Here is a 17,764-nt window from a genome sequence, read left to right as displayed (position 1 = left end):
CACACACACGCACGCACACACATACACACACACTCACAAATGAATCCCAGTTGGACATACTGGTATATAGATATGATATAATTTCAAAGGATAAGCAGTTATCTCCTAAGGAACTAGCTCAGTTTTCATCCCACTGCATATCTCTTCAGTGAAATTACTGGGATCTCTTTGTGCAAGAAAGATCCACTAAAGACAGATGATGGATGATATTTGGTCCCCATTAGAGTAAGTTGCTTTGGCCTCAAGTGAAAGAACTGAGAATAACAGGAAACAATCTGGTATGTCATATTCAGAAACTGAAGCACATTTATTGTGACATTTGATGATAGTAATGTGCCTTGGTACCATATGATTTGGTGTGTCATTCTTAGATCTTATGTTGCCATAACAACAGAATATGTGTGTGTTTAGCAGAAAGACAATCCATTTTTCCCCCAGTCAATTTTTTTTTCTTTGATCTAAAAAACTTGCTTCTTTTCTTTGAAGTTGTTCACAATAGGGTATGATAGAAGGAGCACAGGTAATAATTACAGAAACTTCAATAGGAAAAAAAAAAATACATGTTTTAAATGAAAGCTTTAAGCTTCTTGCCTTATGTCCCAGGACTGTTAAAGATGATTGAAGGGATTCCTGCCTGTATCTATCATAATGCCCTTTTCCCCTTTTCAGAGACCAGCCAAAGATACAAAGGTTATGCCTTTCTTGATTAATCTATGTGACAGGGGCAAATTGCCTGTTTTCTTTTGTTTCTTTTTTCTTTTTTTCTATAGAGTGCCAGAAGCAGAAAACTACTATGCTTCACTAGTGACTCATAAGAAAACTTAATAGAAGGTCTCTGATGCCCACTGGCTCTAAAGTAGCTGATTGATGTAGTTACAAACTAAGTAGGCTACCTTTATGGAACCAAGCACATCAGAGTCATAGGAAGGAGTATAGGGAGAGGATCCTTTGTTTCCTAGCAGTGACAAAGGTAGGTCTGCCATATTTTTCCTCCTAGTGGAAAAAAAATTTATATTTACGAAGATAACATTTTGTTATCATTGTTGCCTATAAAGTGGCTATATTTGTGTGGTTTTTTTTAATCTTGTGGTTTAAAAATACAGTTAGTTTAGGATATAGATGAAACAAAGTCTAAAATGCTAAATTTTATGGGGTAATGGCTGCAATAAATTTAAGTTTAAAATGGTTAAAAATTTTTAAAAAATTTTAAATTATAGTTAGTAAAGTCAGATGTCCCAGTGGAATCCTCAGTTTCCTAGACTAGACTGTAGAGTGGCTTTAACAACATGTACCTCATGGTTATTTCGTGAGGCTTATATTAAATAATTTATGCAAATATTTAAAGCAGTGCCTGGAAAAACTTTGAGTGTAATCAATGGTGATGCTATAATTATATGTAGATATGCAAAAAACTCTGAAAGGAGCTTCTTGGGCTACTGCTGAGCTAATGGCATGGGCCTTTAACCCCTGGAAGTCATTGTTGTTCATTTCAGTGCAGCATAGACGAGTTCATCAAGTTTGTATCTGGAAACCCTTTTGCTATTACCCACGAACTAAACCAACACAACTTTCTATTGAGAAGCACTGGGTATGTAATACTTTGCAGCATTTAACATGGTAATGCTGGGTTGAGAGTTATTATAAAATCATTCTTTAAACAGTTTACAACTTAAAAGAAGCTTTACATATATTTTCAGGGTTAAATATCTACATGCACTTAATATTTGATATGAATATCTTATCATTGCAGTTTTCAAATCTAGCTGTGCATAAATATCACCATGGAGATTATTAAAAATATGCATTAATAGGCAACCCAACACTGGTGTTCTAAATCAATAGGAAAAAGTTGGACTTCCAAGCCTGCATTTTGACAATTACTAAGACTGTTCTGATATGCAATCAGGTTTGGCAATTAGAGTTCTGTAGTGGTCTCAGTATTTAAACTTAATATTACACTGTGGTAAAGACGTGCCCCATTTTCTACTTTTTCTTTCTTCTCTAATATACTCATATGCAAGTCTTTAAGAAAGAGACAGTATGGAACCGCACATGACAAAATATAGGAAGTACTTCCATCACATTTGGAAGATAATTCCAGAATTGTTGATTGAAGTGAAAAAGATTCTGTGATATTCTACAAACTTCTCAATACCTCAACCATGCAAAAAGCACTGACTTTAATTTTTTGAAAAATGTTCCCTTTCTTGGATCTTAATTATTGAAGCCTCTTAAATATGTGCTCTATTCAAACTTAACTCAGCAAAAAGCAAGGTTTATAGTCCAGCATTGTAGACTATTTTTGTATTCCCTTTGTCGAGTTAGCCATCCCTATAATATTAAGTAATTAAAGAGATATGAAAGTGAAATTATTATGAACCTTAAATCATTTAAAGTCTATTTAGTATTATTACATCTTTGACAGAGGAAAATAAAATCCATGATGAAAATGAGAATTACAACCTCATTTAGACCAATTTAACTGTAGTTTTAAAACATCTTTTGGATCAACTCATTAGCTCTCTCTGATAACTGTCAGTCTCAGCACATAGGTGACTGACCCAACTTTATAGTGTTCTGCCTAACTCAGATACATTTGACAGGACTGCAGAATGTATGGAATGATTTCTCAAGCATGTAATGTGGTCCTCTGTATTAAAATGGCTAGTTGACTGCATGTTCTCTAAAAGCATCCCTCCTTTAAATAAGAGCTCCCATGGCCTCTGATTTTTTTTTTTTCCCCAAATGATTAGCTGGCTCAACTTGTATAAGCACCAACTAACAGCAGTGTTATGAGAAGACCCAGTCTTTATGTTTCTTGAAGACATGTGTGTATATTCTGTCCAGCTTGTTTCAACAAAGCTGTTTGAAAAAGTTACATCCCTGCTTATAAGAGTGAACATTTATATGACAACATTTTGGTATCTCCCCCAACACCCCTCTAAGACACTCATATCTTTTCATGCATTCTAACATGTCTCAGTATATGTGCCAGCATGTCCTTTATTCTTCTCTGAATTGATCCAATTAAAACTCTGGTTTTTCAAATTGTACTACTTACAATCTTCTTTTGAAAGAAAAGATCATAAACTCCATGTAAGAATAAACATAGCATAGTGATCCTCCATTTTATCACAGTAGCTATGAAACGGAAATAGTACAAAACTAATATAAAATAGGGAGTCAGAATGACTTAGATTTTACACTTGTCAATCTGAAGTGATCTTGGGCCAGTTTCTTCATCACTCTCAGCTTCCACTCCCTCATATGAAAATGAGAATAATGATGCCTTAATGTCTGCTTTACAACATTACTATGAGTTTAAAATAACATAACTAATTTGAAGATGCTTTGAAACTGTGAGTATCACAAAAGAAAAATTATGGTTTTAAAATAAGTAACCCCCAGACCAACTTTGGATCTCAGTTTTATATAGTGGAAGAGTGAACAGACTTTTATATACAGCAGATCTGTACCAGAAATCAGGACCAAGATTTACATGTGTCTTCTGTGAAACATGGTGAATAAGGCCAAATACTTAGGAACAGTGTGTTAGATAACTAGATAATGTTTATCTCTGAACTGCCCCTCCCTCCCAACCTCTACTTTCTAACACTCATCCTATCTTCCAAATTCATCCAACTCAAGCTTTTAGAAGCTTTGGGATTGTTCAGTTATGAAACTGAGCCAGGGAAGTAGGTCCTGATTACACCTTGTCTCCACCCCTTGGACAAATCTCCTAGTGGTTCTTTCTTATGTATTTAGTTGTAGAAAACCTTTTGTAGTAGTTTTCAGGTCATCTGCACAGACAGTTGCTCTGTAAGTTGGTATAATTTTGGTATGTCCGTGGGAAACATGAATTCAGGTCTTCCTCCTCTGCCGTCTTGGCCAACTCTCATTGATTTAATTAACTTGATAGTCCCAAGTTGTGACAATTAGCACTTAATAAGTATTTGTGGAATTAAAGCAGGTAAATCAAAAGTAGGCATCCAAATGATGCTAAATATATAAAAACTCTACCCTAATTCTCACTTATCACATTAAAATTCAACGTTTTCTCTATTGTTTAGAAATAATAAAAAATAACCTCTTTAACATAGATATTATATTGATTGCTATAATGAGAGATACTTTAAACAGGGAAAGTGCTTTTCTGTAATAAACTGAATATTATAATAAAATTCCTTTAAAGAATCCTTCTATGCCTTAAAAATTATAACACTACTCTCCTTAAGATATTAGTCCTATATTTGAATATTTATGGAGATATTATTACTGATATTTCAGTACTCCCACTCAAGTGATTAATACATCTCTTTATACTCTAGTCATATGACCCACTGAGTGTGTTTACATATAATGGAACTGTAGCTTAAATGGATGGTATGAAATGAACTTTAATAATGATTCCTAGAAATTCATAGCTATACATGCAGCAAGAAAGATTAAAAGAGGAAATTTTCTCACTCTGCCAAACTTTCTTTTTTTTTTTTCCAAAATTGAAAAAAACTAAAATTAAATGGTCTCACTCTATAGGTACAAGTGGCATTTGGAGCTCCCATGGAGTACGTTGACCAGCAGCACTGGGTAAGGTACTCTCTTACCGAAGTTCTGGATGTCTATGCAATGCACTATGAAAGCACTACCTTTTACTTTCCCCATTTTCTTGGTCCTTTCTTTTTATTCCTCTCAGAAGCATATAGAAACAGATATCAGGGACTGAAGGAGGTAATGATCAGGATTGGGAACCATGATGGAAAGCTATGCCTATGATCCTAAGAAATTCTATTTTCCCCCAGATAAACATTAACAGTGCAAGACACAGTGAGAAACACAGATCCAGGGATGGACGATCCTTCTGAGGACAATATAGAGACAATTTGTCTAAGTTTCCTGAGTGAGAAACCTTCCAGATGGCATCCCTGAAAGTTAGTTATTCCTGCTCAAAACACAGAGCTTTCTCAAGAGGAAGATAACACTTCCTTTCATCAGAGAGTGAGAGTTTTCAACAGTTAGAGCTACTGTAGAATTGGAAGACAAAACTAATGTAAGGAATTTCTCTCTCTTTCTCTGTGTATATGTGTGTGTGTGTGTGTGTATATATATATATATATATATATATATATATATATATATATATATATATATATTTGTAGAAGTGCCAGTGCTTTCAGTGAGGCAAAAAACTTTTGTCACAGAATATGATATGTGTATATAGAATATCTAAGAACCCCATGAATCAGGCACAATAGCACAGAACTCAAAAGAAAAGTTAACACAGGCTGGTGTATGAAACAAACTTGAAAGAATAAAGAGAATACAGAAGTGACCCAATTCACTCCCCACTCTTCTTACTGGAGTTGATACTCATCTTTAATAAGGAAAATTACTAATCAATATTCATACTTGAAAATAATTGGATGATTGCGTACATATTTAAGTTAATCAGTGACTGTATTTGTTTATCCACTTTGAAATTGAGTTGTTTTCAATCTATTTACTTGATTGGAAAGTTAAGATTAAAAACAAACAAAAAACTCAAATGCTCAAATGTACATCAACCAGAGACATCCCTATAACTCCCTACAAGTGAATACTATTCGATAATATAAAAGAACAAACTATAATAACATAGAACAAAAATTTTAAGTGAAAGAGTCCAAACACATGTATGTACTATATTATTTCATTTATAATAAGTAATATACCAAGCAAAACTAATCTATGGTGAAATAATAGTAGAAATAAAGATAATAGTTATCATTGGAGGTGCGTTACTAAAAGATGCTATGGATTGGGGAACCTCCAGATGCTGGCAATGCCATATATTGAACTAGATGTTAGTTAAAACAGTGTAATCACTTTGGGAAATCTCATCCAGCTATACGACTTGTTCTTTTTTTTTTTTTTTTTAGTTTAAAACAAACATACTAATCATGAATGCAATCTGTAGAAGAAATACCTGACAGTAATTTCCTTGTCAACAATGCTCACATCTTACATCCCGACCAGCACACTTCACCCTTCAGAGAAAAATCTGCCATCTCCAAGTATCCTCATCCTTCTTACTTGATGCTTTGGCTCAAGTTCACCCAACCTGGGTCACCTATCTTTGCCATTCCCAAAAAGAAACCCTATTCAATCCACAAAGCCTGCTGTGAAAGATCAATCTGTCTCTCTAAATTACAGAGCTCCTGTATTTGAACAACCCTAAAATATTTTCTTTTTATTTTCACTGCCTATTATAGTCTGTGTACTTGTTTTTAACCTTGCTTTTAAACTTTAAGCTTTCTCAAGTCAGAGGCTATGCTTTAGCCATCTTTGAGTTTCATCCCTGAAGTACTTGGCATAGAGCCTGGCCTATAATAGGTGCCATATTCGGTAAATGTTTGTAGGATTAAATTGTTAGTCATAGCCATTTTTAACTACAATATCTTCATATTCCACACTCCTTCTAGGTCATCTTTGCAGTTTCTTGAAAGGTAATATCTTTTCATCTATGGTCAAGGATAAGATTACTTTCGATACTCATCACAATATAACTGATAAGAGGAAACTTTGTTTAATATTTCAATCTGTGAGGATCTATCTAAAAGAAGGAAAAAACATTCATTTCTTATGGGAGCAGATGTTTCAGGGAGGCTAAATTGACATTTTATGCTCTTCTCTCATTTTTCCCCGACTGCTATTTTTCTTTCTTAGAGTTGGAAATAAAAGGATTAGGAGCTAGAAGGTGAACTCAAGGTGTATTCCCTGTGTTATTACATAAAATTGAGGAAGTTGTAACACATTTTGAAGTCAGAAGGAGCTCTGACTGTACTGGCTAATGAAGTAACATACACTATTCATTTCAGCTCTGCATGGATAGAGGCCAGTTCTGTCCCTTGGTTGAGGGGATTACCGACATTTTCATCTTTTATTTCAGGTGGCTTCATTTTCTTTGCATTTGCCTTTTGTACCTCCACAGTTACTTCAGTCATGAAGACAGTTTTTTATATAACCATCCCACCTACCCTTGTTTGGCACATTATGTTGCTTGAGAGAACAGTGAACCAGCCATAAACAGGTCCTGAGGAGAATCTTCCAGATTGCAGCAGTTTAAGTTCTGATTGCTTCCCTCCTGGCTATGAGCGCATTTTTTCCTAACATTGAAATATCATTATTCTCTTGATTCAAGCTTTCCTTACTGGTTGTGACCCTGTTGCCTAGGGCTTCAAGAAATTAGTCTCCTTTAAATAATCTAAGAAAAAGAAAAGACCATCCAAAAGAAAGCACAGTTGCCAATTCAGTCTCTCTCATAGCTTGAAGCTGCACTAATTAGACATGTTTTTCTGTGGTTACAGATCTTCATCTGCCATGTTGGCTAAATAAAAAAAAAGTGCCATTTTTCCATTTTACTTTTGCCGATATACATTATGGAGAACTCTTGCTCCTCAAAGATTCATAATAAAGAACTCCATGAAAGAAATCCATTTATTTAAGTTTGAGCCTTAGCTACCATAAAAAAAAAATGTACTGATTGTCTTGCAAAAGAATTTTTTAATGTAACATAACAAAACTAACTAGAGGAAAAAAAGAGGGTCAGGGAAACAGGATTTCATTATAGCAGCAGATAAATATTTTTCACTAAACATTAAAAACAACATCTGTTACTCTCTTTAACAGTGTGAAGATTACACTTTATTAAGTTTGGGATGGTTAATGACTTTAAAAGTAATTTGCAATCTAAACATGTCTTTATCTAGTGGCTAATTCATGGCTAAGTCTTTACTGTTAATTCTCATTTTTATTGACTTTATTATCAGTCTCTCTCTCTCTCAAGAAAAGGTGACAAAGTGGTACATCATTCCTTTGACTTGTGATAATAGGAAATAAATGTGTATTCTGGAAATACGTACTCTATTGTTTTAGTCAATGTTTCCCTTTCCTATAATTTCCCACTTTTCTTCAAGAAAAGGATATTTGGAGACAAAAGAAAAATTGATTGGTAAAAGAAAGAATCTCTCCTCTTCCGCATTATTATTCTCCACATTGCCAACTGATGGTAGTCAGTACATTTCTTGTCATGATGACTTTATTGAGAGGGCAAGCTTAGGCTTTCTAAGTTGTTTAACAAATGCAAACCAAGGCAGAAAACTTCACCCCCAAAGTGAGCAGAGTTGAAAATTAGCTTTGCTGCAATAGATCTAATACAACGATGAGATGATAAGAATTCAGAGGCTGCTGGAGACATCATGTTTGCCTACATTGTCAGCCTTCACACTAGGTTTCACCTTTAGGTTTTGCTGCCCATTGAAGCTGTGCTCCCAACTCCACCTTGATTAGCAGGTGTGCTTGACAACGTCTTTCCCCTAAAAGGCTGAAAATTGTCTTTCACATCTTCAACTAATATATGCCTGAAGTCGATACAAGGGAGATACCAGTTTGATTAATTAATTACTTAATTAATTCAAATCTATGATCATGAGGTATGGTACCACTGATAACCTCCCCTTGGTGGTCAATCTCTTCTCTCCCTGGCTTCACCTAGTCCTGGTGGCCTCCCTTTACCCACTGATGTGTCATTTAAGTCTCAGCAGATTTAAAGTCTGCTTAAAGTATGTTGGTAATCTGCAATGTTTATACATATATAAAAAATACATCCTCTCAGTGTGGAGAAAAAGGAACCCTCCTATACTGTTGGTGGAATGTAAATTGGTACAGCCATTACAGAAAACAATGTGGAGTTTCCTTAAAAAAACAAAAAACAAAAAACGAAAAACTAATAAAAGAGTTACTATATGATCCAATAATCCCACCTCTGGGGATATATCCAGAAAAGATGAAAACTCTAATTCAAAAAGATACATGCACTCTAGGAGTTCCCATGGTGGCGCAGTGGTAAATGAATCCTACTAGGAACCTTGAGGTTGTGGGTTCGATCCCTGGCCTTGCTCACTGGGTTAAGGATCCAGCATTGCCAAGAGCTGTGGTGTAGTTTGCAGATGTGGCTGGATCCCAGCATAGGCTGGTGGCTACAGCTCCAATTCGACCCCTAGCCTGGGAACCTCCATATGCCACAGGAGTGGCTCAAGAAAAGGCAAAAAGACAAAAACAAACAAACAAAACAAAAAGATACATGCACTCTAATGTTCATAGGAGCACTATTTACAATAGCCAAGACATGAAAACAACACAAGTGCCCATCAAGAGACAATCGGTTTAAGAAAAGTTATATATCTATTTTTTGGAATCATTGTAAAAAAACAGCTTAACTTAGTGGATATGTTCAAAGGGAACTTAGTGTCTACATTTTTAACAAAAGTATATTTATACTTTCCTTCAATACAGCTAAAGGATGTTCACATGAGAGGATTACTAACTCCTCTTTTGAAGTGTCCTCTAAAGACCATGAGCACTGATGAAGTTCTGTGGATGGAAGAAATAGTCTAAAACAATCACATTATTTCTCTGACATGTCATATATTGTTTGATAAATTCATGACGGCTTTGTATTTGATCCTATAATATAGGTTTTTATAACCATCTAATATAAAAACTTTCTTCAAATTTTGAATAAATTTTATGTTCCAGAAGAAACTCATGTTCATCCCATTATTTGAAGTACTCAAGCATACCTTTGCATACCCCTAGTTTAAGAGTCCAAGAACCAAAGAGTAATGTCTCCTGCTATATACTCTTGCAAAGTAGGGTCTGTCTCCATATCATGCAAAAGCATCTTTCCATCTATAGAATATATGACATGTGTTTACTTTAAAAAAATATATTGTTTAGTTTAAAAAAATATAACCCTAACCCTAAAGTATATTTATATATACACTTTAAACATATATATATATATATATAAAGTAAAATATATTTTACTTAAGGAAGTAAAATACTGTCTTTGAAGTGCTTATATCATTTAACATTCCCACCAACAGTGTATGAGGGTTTTGGCTCCTCTACCTCCTCGAGATTAAAATATTAGACTGAGTCATCTTCTGGAGCTCTGTGGACAAAATTTACTTCAAAATTATCCTTTTTGTTGGCAGGATGTGTTTCCTTGTGGTTTTAGGACTGAGTTCTCATTTACTTGCTGGCTGTTGGCCAGGGATTGCTTTCAGCTCCTAGAGACTACCTGTATTCCAGGTCACATGGCCTTTTCCATCTTCTAGCCAGCAGTGGCATGTTGAATCTTTCTTGTGCTTCAAATCTTTCTCTTCTGTGGCTGGAGAAAGTTTACTTTCAAAGTCCTCATGATTAGGTCAGGCTCATCTGAATAAACACCCCACTTTAAGGTAAACTGTGCCATGTAACAATGTAAATCTACTACATTGTTTTCCTGAGATTTTTTTCAGGATGAGTACACCAGGGCTTGGGAAATCTTGAAGGCCGTGTGAGAATTTTCTCTACCATGCTATTCAAATATATTTCCTATTCTCTTTCATTCATTTGGGAAATCCCAATACATGCATATTAGTTCTGTGAAATTGTCCTATAGTTCATTCAAGTTCTGCTTTTTTTTTTCAGTTTATTTTTTTCTGTGTTTCATTTTAAATTATTTTTATTGCTATGTCTTCAAAGTAGCTACTCATTTCTTCTACCATGGGTAATCTTATGTTAATTTAACACATTGTATTTCTCATATACTGTAGTTTCATCTCTAGAAGTTTGATTACATTTTAAAAATCTTCCATATCTCTCTTTCCTTTTTTGAATATATGGAATACAATTATAAATACTGTTTTAAAGCCTTTTGTACTAATTCTAACATCAGTGATATTTCAGAATCAGTTTTGACTGATTATTTTCAAGATCATATTTTGTATTTTCCTGCTCCTTTGTAAGTCTGATAATTTTTAATTGGATATGAAAAAAAAGTTCTTAATGCGGCCTGGATATTTTTATGTTTCTATAAATATTCTTGAGCTTTTTTTTTCCTGGGAGACATTTTTAAGTTTCTTGTAAAATGTATGATCCTTTTGGGCCTTGCTTTTAAGATTCATTAGGTAAGATCAGAGCAATACTCATTCTAGAACCAGAGGGTTGGAAGAAATTGTGAGTTAAATTTTGGATATGTTAAGTTTATGGTGCTTATTATATATTCATATGGAGATATAAAAGAGGCTATTCAATATGAAAATCTGGAGTTCAGGGAAGAAATCAGTGATAGGGATATAAATTACTTATGTTGATAATGCAGCCTCACAATTAACACATATACAGAACTATGCATTAGCAACTGAAGGAGTCCAAGTCAATAAACTTAACAGGAGAACATTATTTGCATTTTTCCTTCTTTATGTTGTCATGGTTCAATGATGCTCAAAGTGTGATATGTGAATTAGCTTAACATCACAGAGGAATTTTTTTAACAACGTGGGTTTATGGCTCTGCCCCAGGCCTATTGAATCCAAAACTATAGGGGTGGGGCCAGTCATCCCTTTTAATAAGTCCTTTGGTGAATCTGTTAAGTTCAAGTTTAAGAAGATGAATGGATTAAGAAGATGTGGTACATATATACAATGGAATATTACTTAGCCATAAATGACAAACTAATGCCATTTGCAGAAACATGGATTGATCTAGAGAATTTCATACTAAGTAAGCCAGAAAGAAAAAGACAAATACCATATGATATCACTTATTTGTGGAATCTAAAATATGGAACAGATGATCCCATCTAAAAATAACAAACAAACAAACAAAAAACAGAAACAGATCATGGTCAAGAAGAGCAGACTTGAGGTTCCCAGGGGGGTGGAGGGAAGGGTAGGGAATGGGATGGATGGGCATTTTGGGGGTTTTGGGGATGCAAACTGTTATATTTGGAATGGATGGCCAATGGGTTCCTACTGTACAGCACAGGGAAATGTGTGCGATTGGGTCACTTTGTTATGCAACATTGCAGAAACATTGTAAATAATAATAATAATAATAATAAAGAACAAGTGGTCTAGTCAGTAAGTGCTGGAGAGCACTTCGAGGATTACTCTACTGTCACCTTAGTTGCTAGGTCTCAAGGAATGAAGAGAAGTTTCTACATGGAGAATAATGAGAGGACATTTCATAGGGGAGAACCATGTGAAAAGGCTTTGGGTCCAAACAACATTCAAACCAATTATTTACTATTTAATGTGTTTGGGAGATTTATATTTTCTTTACTACTTGAAAATCCACTCTGAGCACTACTGAGTGCCATTTTCTAATCAGGAAATTCAAGTAAAAATCCTTTTACCCCTATAAATTTTATCTCAGGTAGAGAGAAAAAGCTAAAATACCATGTTATGAAATCCAAATTTTAGAAATGTCTTATATGTTGAAATGTGTAAATTTAAGTAATAGTTTTTATTATAGTCCTGTATTTGAGACTAGGGATCTATTAGAAATTTAATGTCCAGAGATTTTTATTACTTTAACATTTCTCAACAGAATGTAGGACAATGCCTGATACATGGTAAGTATTCAATACATATTAGCAAATACAATTGGTATTATTTCAAAAGCAGTTTTTCTTTCTTGGTACATTCTGAAGTGTATCACAACGGCACTGTGATTCACAGCTAGTGCTCTAAGTAATCTCTTCTTCCAGGCGTGTACATATTTGCATACCATGAAAAGTAGAGTGTGATTAATTGCACTGTTTATAGTCCTAATAAAGTGTTATTTTGGATTAAATATGGCCTGCCTGTAAAGGTATTATTAAACACTATACTTTCTTCCTCCTAAAAGGTAAAAGATATTACCTGTCCACATCCCCTTAGATGGACTGGATCAGACACTCATAAGGAGAGCGTGATGTTGAGATCAGGTCTGGAAAGCCAGAAATGTTAAATTGGCTGTCAGGCACAGGAATACAGGTTTAGGATTGGAAATGGAATACAAAGCCAGATATCTGAAGACAAATGAAGACAGGAAATGAGTGAGAGATAAAGATGAAAGTAGGATTGAGCTGGGGCCATCAGGATTAGGTGAACTTACCTGGATATTTCCCCTGTCTTCCCACAGTTCTGTCTGGATGACTGCTTTTCACTAGATGCTTCTCTTAGGTTCTGGTGCATACATACTTCTACTTCCATTGAATTCAGGTTTAAAACAAATCCTGGAAGAGGATTCCATACTGCACTGCAGAGTAGCAATCCTGAAACATACGAAACTTTCCTTACTTTCCTATTTCTGTCAAAAGCATAATTTTTCTACTTACATCTGGGCTCAAAGTTTCAGAAATTATAGTTAGTATTTCTTTTTCCATTAACTACAGCTCCCTTTCCTACTTCATTAAAAAAATGGTGAGGTAAATTACACTCAAGAGTATAATACAATACACTGAAGAGGGTATAAAATTTAGGCATGCATGGTTCTGTTCTCCAGGCACTGTACTTGGCCTTGCCCATGGTCAGAGTAATTGACTGGTGACTAGCCACCATTAAAGTTGTTTACGCCCTAATAGTCTTTTCCATAAAGTGCTATATAGGAATCTGATGTTTCAGTTTGTTTGTTTTCCAAATATTTCAGCAGATTCAAAGTTCTGTTGTGGAGATACTCAGGGCCTGATTGCAAATATCCTTGTGGGCTGTCTCTGTGAAGAAGGGTGAAGCTTTATGTCTGGGCAATAATGCCTGCTGTCTCCTCAACATTAGCAGCAGAATAATGAATACAACTTCTTGGTCAGCTTATTTCTGAAGCACATGAATCCCTTTATAAACAACAATACAGCACTAATTAGGCACAAATTCAGAACAGAGCTCTGAATTTAGCTATGACCCAGCATTTTCCAAAGGCTGCCTAGAGCATCTAATACTTAGGAAAAGTAGCCTCATGGCTATGTTAATCTTTTATTTCTCTAGTTCAATAAAGTCTATCCTGACACTAAAGGAATACAAAATAATGTATCAGTGTGATGTTGTTTAACCATTCTCAGAAATGCCTCTGTTTATGAGAACAGCAATTATGCACTGAATGACCAAAGATGTAACAGATTCTGAATTTGGAATATCAAATGATAAAGAGACACAATGATTTAAGATTATATGTGACCTGAAATTCTTAGCAAGGGCTAACGGCAAAAATTTCTGTATGTGGAATCTTTTAGAATGTATCTTTCAGAGTCACTACTAGGGAAAAAACAATATTCCTTATTTTTATCATACATACTTATTTATTCAAATAAATAGTTACTGATTGTCTTCCATGTGCAACAGAAATATTGTAGGAAAGGAGGCAGACTTAGTCCCTAGTTTAAGGAAAAGTACACTTAAGAAGTCTCAGAAACATGGCAATTAAGAGTGTAGCCATATTAAAACCGTAAGACTGTAACAGCAAAAGTAAAAGAATCAGGTTTAGTAATGATGCCTGAGGCAAAGAATATGAAATTAGTTACACCTGAAAACTTAGTATGAAACATTTCCTTAGTCTATAGGAAGCTATTCTTATTTAGATCATAACTTAACTCAGCTTCTTGCTATTAATATTTCTCATTAAAAAAACTTAAAAGTTCACATCAATCCTTCATGTTTTCAGGAATGGGAAGTTTATTCCTCAAACAAAACAAAATGAAACACATTTTTTAGTAACCGTATTTTTGGCTAAATTGCCATGAAATGTAGGACACATGCCACATAATTATCTTATAAGTTCATATCTATTTTCCATCTCCTTTTCTATTTATTGGAATAATTTTACTGTTCAATTTTATATTAAATTTTGCATTGCGTGTGATCAAAGACAATTTTTGAAACAAGGAAATTACGGTCAACTTAAAAATAAGTAAACAAATGGAGTATGTATCCCATACATTAGATGGAAGTCCTTAATTTCATATTAAATCTACTTATTTCTTACAGGTACATACAAAGTCCCCAAAGCTACAACATATACTCTTTAAGAGCAAGCACCATCTCATATTTTTTGTGTTGCAACTGAAAAACTGTTAGGACCATTATCAGTTTTCCACTTTTTCTTTAATAATAGGATCATAATTTTTGCAGTTTTATTGATATATAATTGACATAAAACATTCTGTAAGTTTAATGTGTACATGTTGATTTGCTATACTTATATATTTCAAAATGATTACCAACATAGATCAACTAATACCCACATCATAGTATATAATTACCATTTATTTTTTTGTGATGAGAACACTGAAGATCTACTCTCTTAGCAGCTTTCATACAAATATATAAAATAGCATTACAAACTATAAAGACTATGCTTTTTGCTCATCTCCCAGAACTTTTTCATCTTATACCTGGAGGTTTTTACCATTTAACTAACATCTCCCCATTTACTCCATCCTCCAGCCCCTGGTAACCACCACTTTACTCTGTTTCTGAGTTTAGATTTTTTAGATTCTACATATAAATGACATTATATGATATTTGTCTTTCACTGACTTATTTTACCTAACATAATACTCTCCAGATTCATCTGTGTAGTAGCCAATGGCAGGATTTCCTTCCCTCTCATGGCTGATAGATTATTTAATTGTGTTTATATACCACATTTTCTTCATTAGTTGAAAGATACTTAGGTTTCCATATCTTGGCTACTATGAATAATACTGAAATGAACATCAGAGTCCCATTGTTATATCTTTGGATGGATACCCAGAAGTAGGATTATTGGATCATATGGTTGTTCTATTTTTAACTTTTTGAGGAAAATCCACAGTGTTCCACAGTTGCTGTACTAGTTTCTATACCCACCAAACAGTATAAATTGAATTCCCTTTTCTCTATATACTTGCCTGCCAGCATTTATTATCTCTTGTCTTTTTGATAATAGTCATTCCAACAGGTGTGAGGTGATATCACATTGTGGTTTTGATGTGCATTTCCCTAATGATTAATGGCATTGAGCACCTTTTCATGTACCTGTTGGCCATTTATGTGTCTTCTTTGGAAAAGCATCTATTTCTCTGCTAACTTTTTAATTCAATTTTTTTTTGTCTTTTTGCTATTTTGGGGGCCGCTCCTGCGGTGTATGGAGGTTCCCAGGCTAGGGGTCGAATCAGAGCTGCAGCCACCAGCCTACGCCAGAGCCACAGCAACGCGGGATCCGAGCCGCATCTGCAAACTACACCACAGCTCACGGCAACGCAGGATCGTTAACCCACTGAGCAAGGGCAGGGACTGAACCCGCAACCTCATGGTTCCTAGCCGGATTCGCTAACCACTGTGCCACGACGGGAACTCCCTGTTTTTTTTTTGGCAGTTGAGTTGTATGAATTATTCACATATTTTAGATATTAAGCCCTTATAGGATATATGATTTGTAAATATTTTCTCACATTCTATAGGTTTCCTTTTTCATTTTGTTGATTTTTCTTTTGTGGTTTTACTTTATTGCTTCCTTGTAGGAGTTTTTCAGTTTGGTATAGACCCATGTATTAATTTTTGCTTTTTTTGCATATAAGGATCATAATTTTGTGGTGTGAATTTTGTGAGGTGCAGTGTTTCATGTGTATCCTTTCTCATTCTCACCTTTCATAGGCTCAATTTTAGCTGAGATACACATGTAATCAGTCAGAGCAAAGAATATTTAGAAGAAATCTGATAAGAGTTTCTGAGAAAGCTTCTTTCTTATAAGAATCTCATTCAGTTTCCTCCCCCTTACCTTCCTTGATCAAGGAGGTGGGTTGGAGATATGATGAATATTATGTGACCAACAGGTATCACAAAAAAGGCTGGAATCCAACAACCTCAGGCTGTTGGAGGCAATTTAACAATCCTGGGTGTGACGGTATTGCTCAGAAGCTGAAACAACCCTAGCAATATTTACCTATGATCTTTTCATTATGTGAGAAAAATAAGCTCCTATGTGTTTAGGCTACTATTATTTGGGATTTCAGTTTATGGAAGTTGCATATATTCTTAACTCAAAACACTGCCATATATTTTTATTAATAGTACTCAATAATTTTTCAAATTTTTCCTTAATAAAGATATTATGTATGTCACTTATCACCCTCCCACTTGAGTGATCTAATTTAGGTGTTCACTAATTTTTGCCTAGTCAGTCAGTAGACCTTTAATAACTGTTTGCTAAATGAAAATGAATTAGATTTTTGTAATATCCATTTATGTTTTCTTGCTACATCAATTCTCCTTCCAATAATGTTGAGGTCAATGGATTTATTTTTCTGGAGCATAATTTTGATTATGACTTTCTTCTGCTCATAAATGCTAAATGGCTCCCTAGTGTCTCCAGAATCTGAATTTCTTACTCTGTTATTTGAAGTTATTCAAAACCTAGCTCTAATATTCCTTCCCAACCTAATTTCACATTATTGATTATAATCCAAATAAATAAAACTGTGGTCAATTTCTTACATATCTAACCAATTTTGAGGAGGAGACATCATTCCTCCTGCTAGAATGACCTACTGCTCTTCATAAGTGACTGTCAATCACTTGCTTTTCTTTTCAGCTTCATCTCACATTTCATCTCCACCTGAAGGTCTTTCTTTAGTCTCCAATTCCATCCACTGTCACCAAGGTAGAACCAATCAACTTTTTGTCAACTATAATGCAATTGTGTATCTGTAATTTGGTCACAAACTAGCTCAAAACCTGTATTATAAAGAAACTCTTTAAGCCTTTCTCTTTTTTTCTCTCAGTCAATTGGAAATAGTAACAACATAACTAAATTTCTAAGGCAGTTGTATTTCCACATTAGCATTATAGAATAAGAAACCTTTACTTAGATAAGGTAAGTTCCTTGACTCTGGCCACATAACTACATAACCAGGAAGGGACAGAGGTCTATCTTTGAGATTTAA

The 17,764-nt window shown here is 34.6% G+C and overlaps 1 long non-coding RNA gene across 1 annotated transcript; it reads left to right on the top strand.

Moving 5' to 3' along the window:
* The first annotated feature begins 403 nt into the window (after positions 1–403).
* Positions 404–5,011, top strand: LOC125121249 (uncharacterized). Its single transcript, XR_007133416.1, has 3 exons — positions 404–520; positions 771–970; positions 4,800–5,011. It is a non-coding gene; the product is annotated as an uncharacterized LOC125121249 (long non-coding RNA).
* The last annotated feature ends 12,753 nt before the right edge of the window (positions 5,012–17,764 follow it).

This window comes from Phacochoerus africanus, chromosome 2, assembly GCF_016906955.1.
Source record: "Phacochoerus africanus isolate WHEZ1 chromosome 2, ROS_Pafr_v1, whole genome shotgun sequence".
Lineage (NCBI taxonomy): Eukaryota > Metazoa > Chordata > Mammalia > Artiodactyla > Suidae > Phacochoerus > Phacochoerus africanus.
Note: the sequence above shows the minus strand (reverse complement) of the source record. Positions and strands in the feature narration are given on the sequence as shown.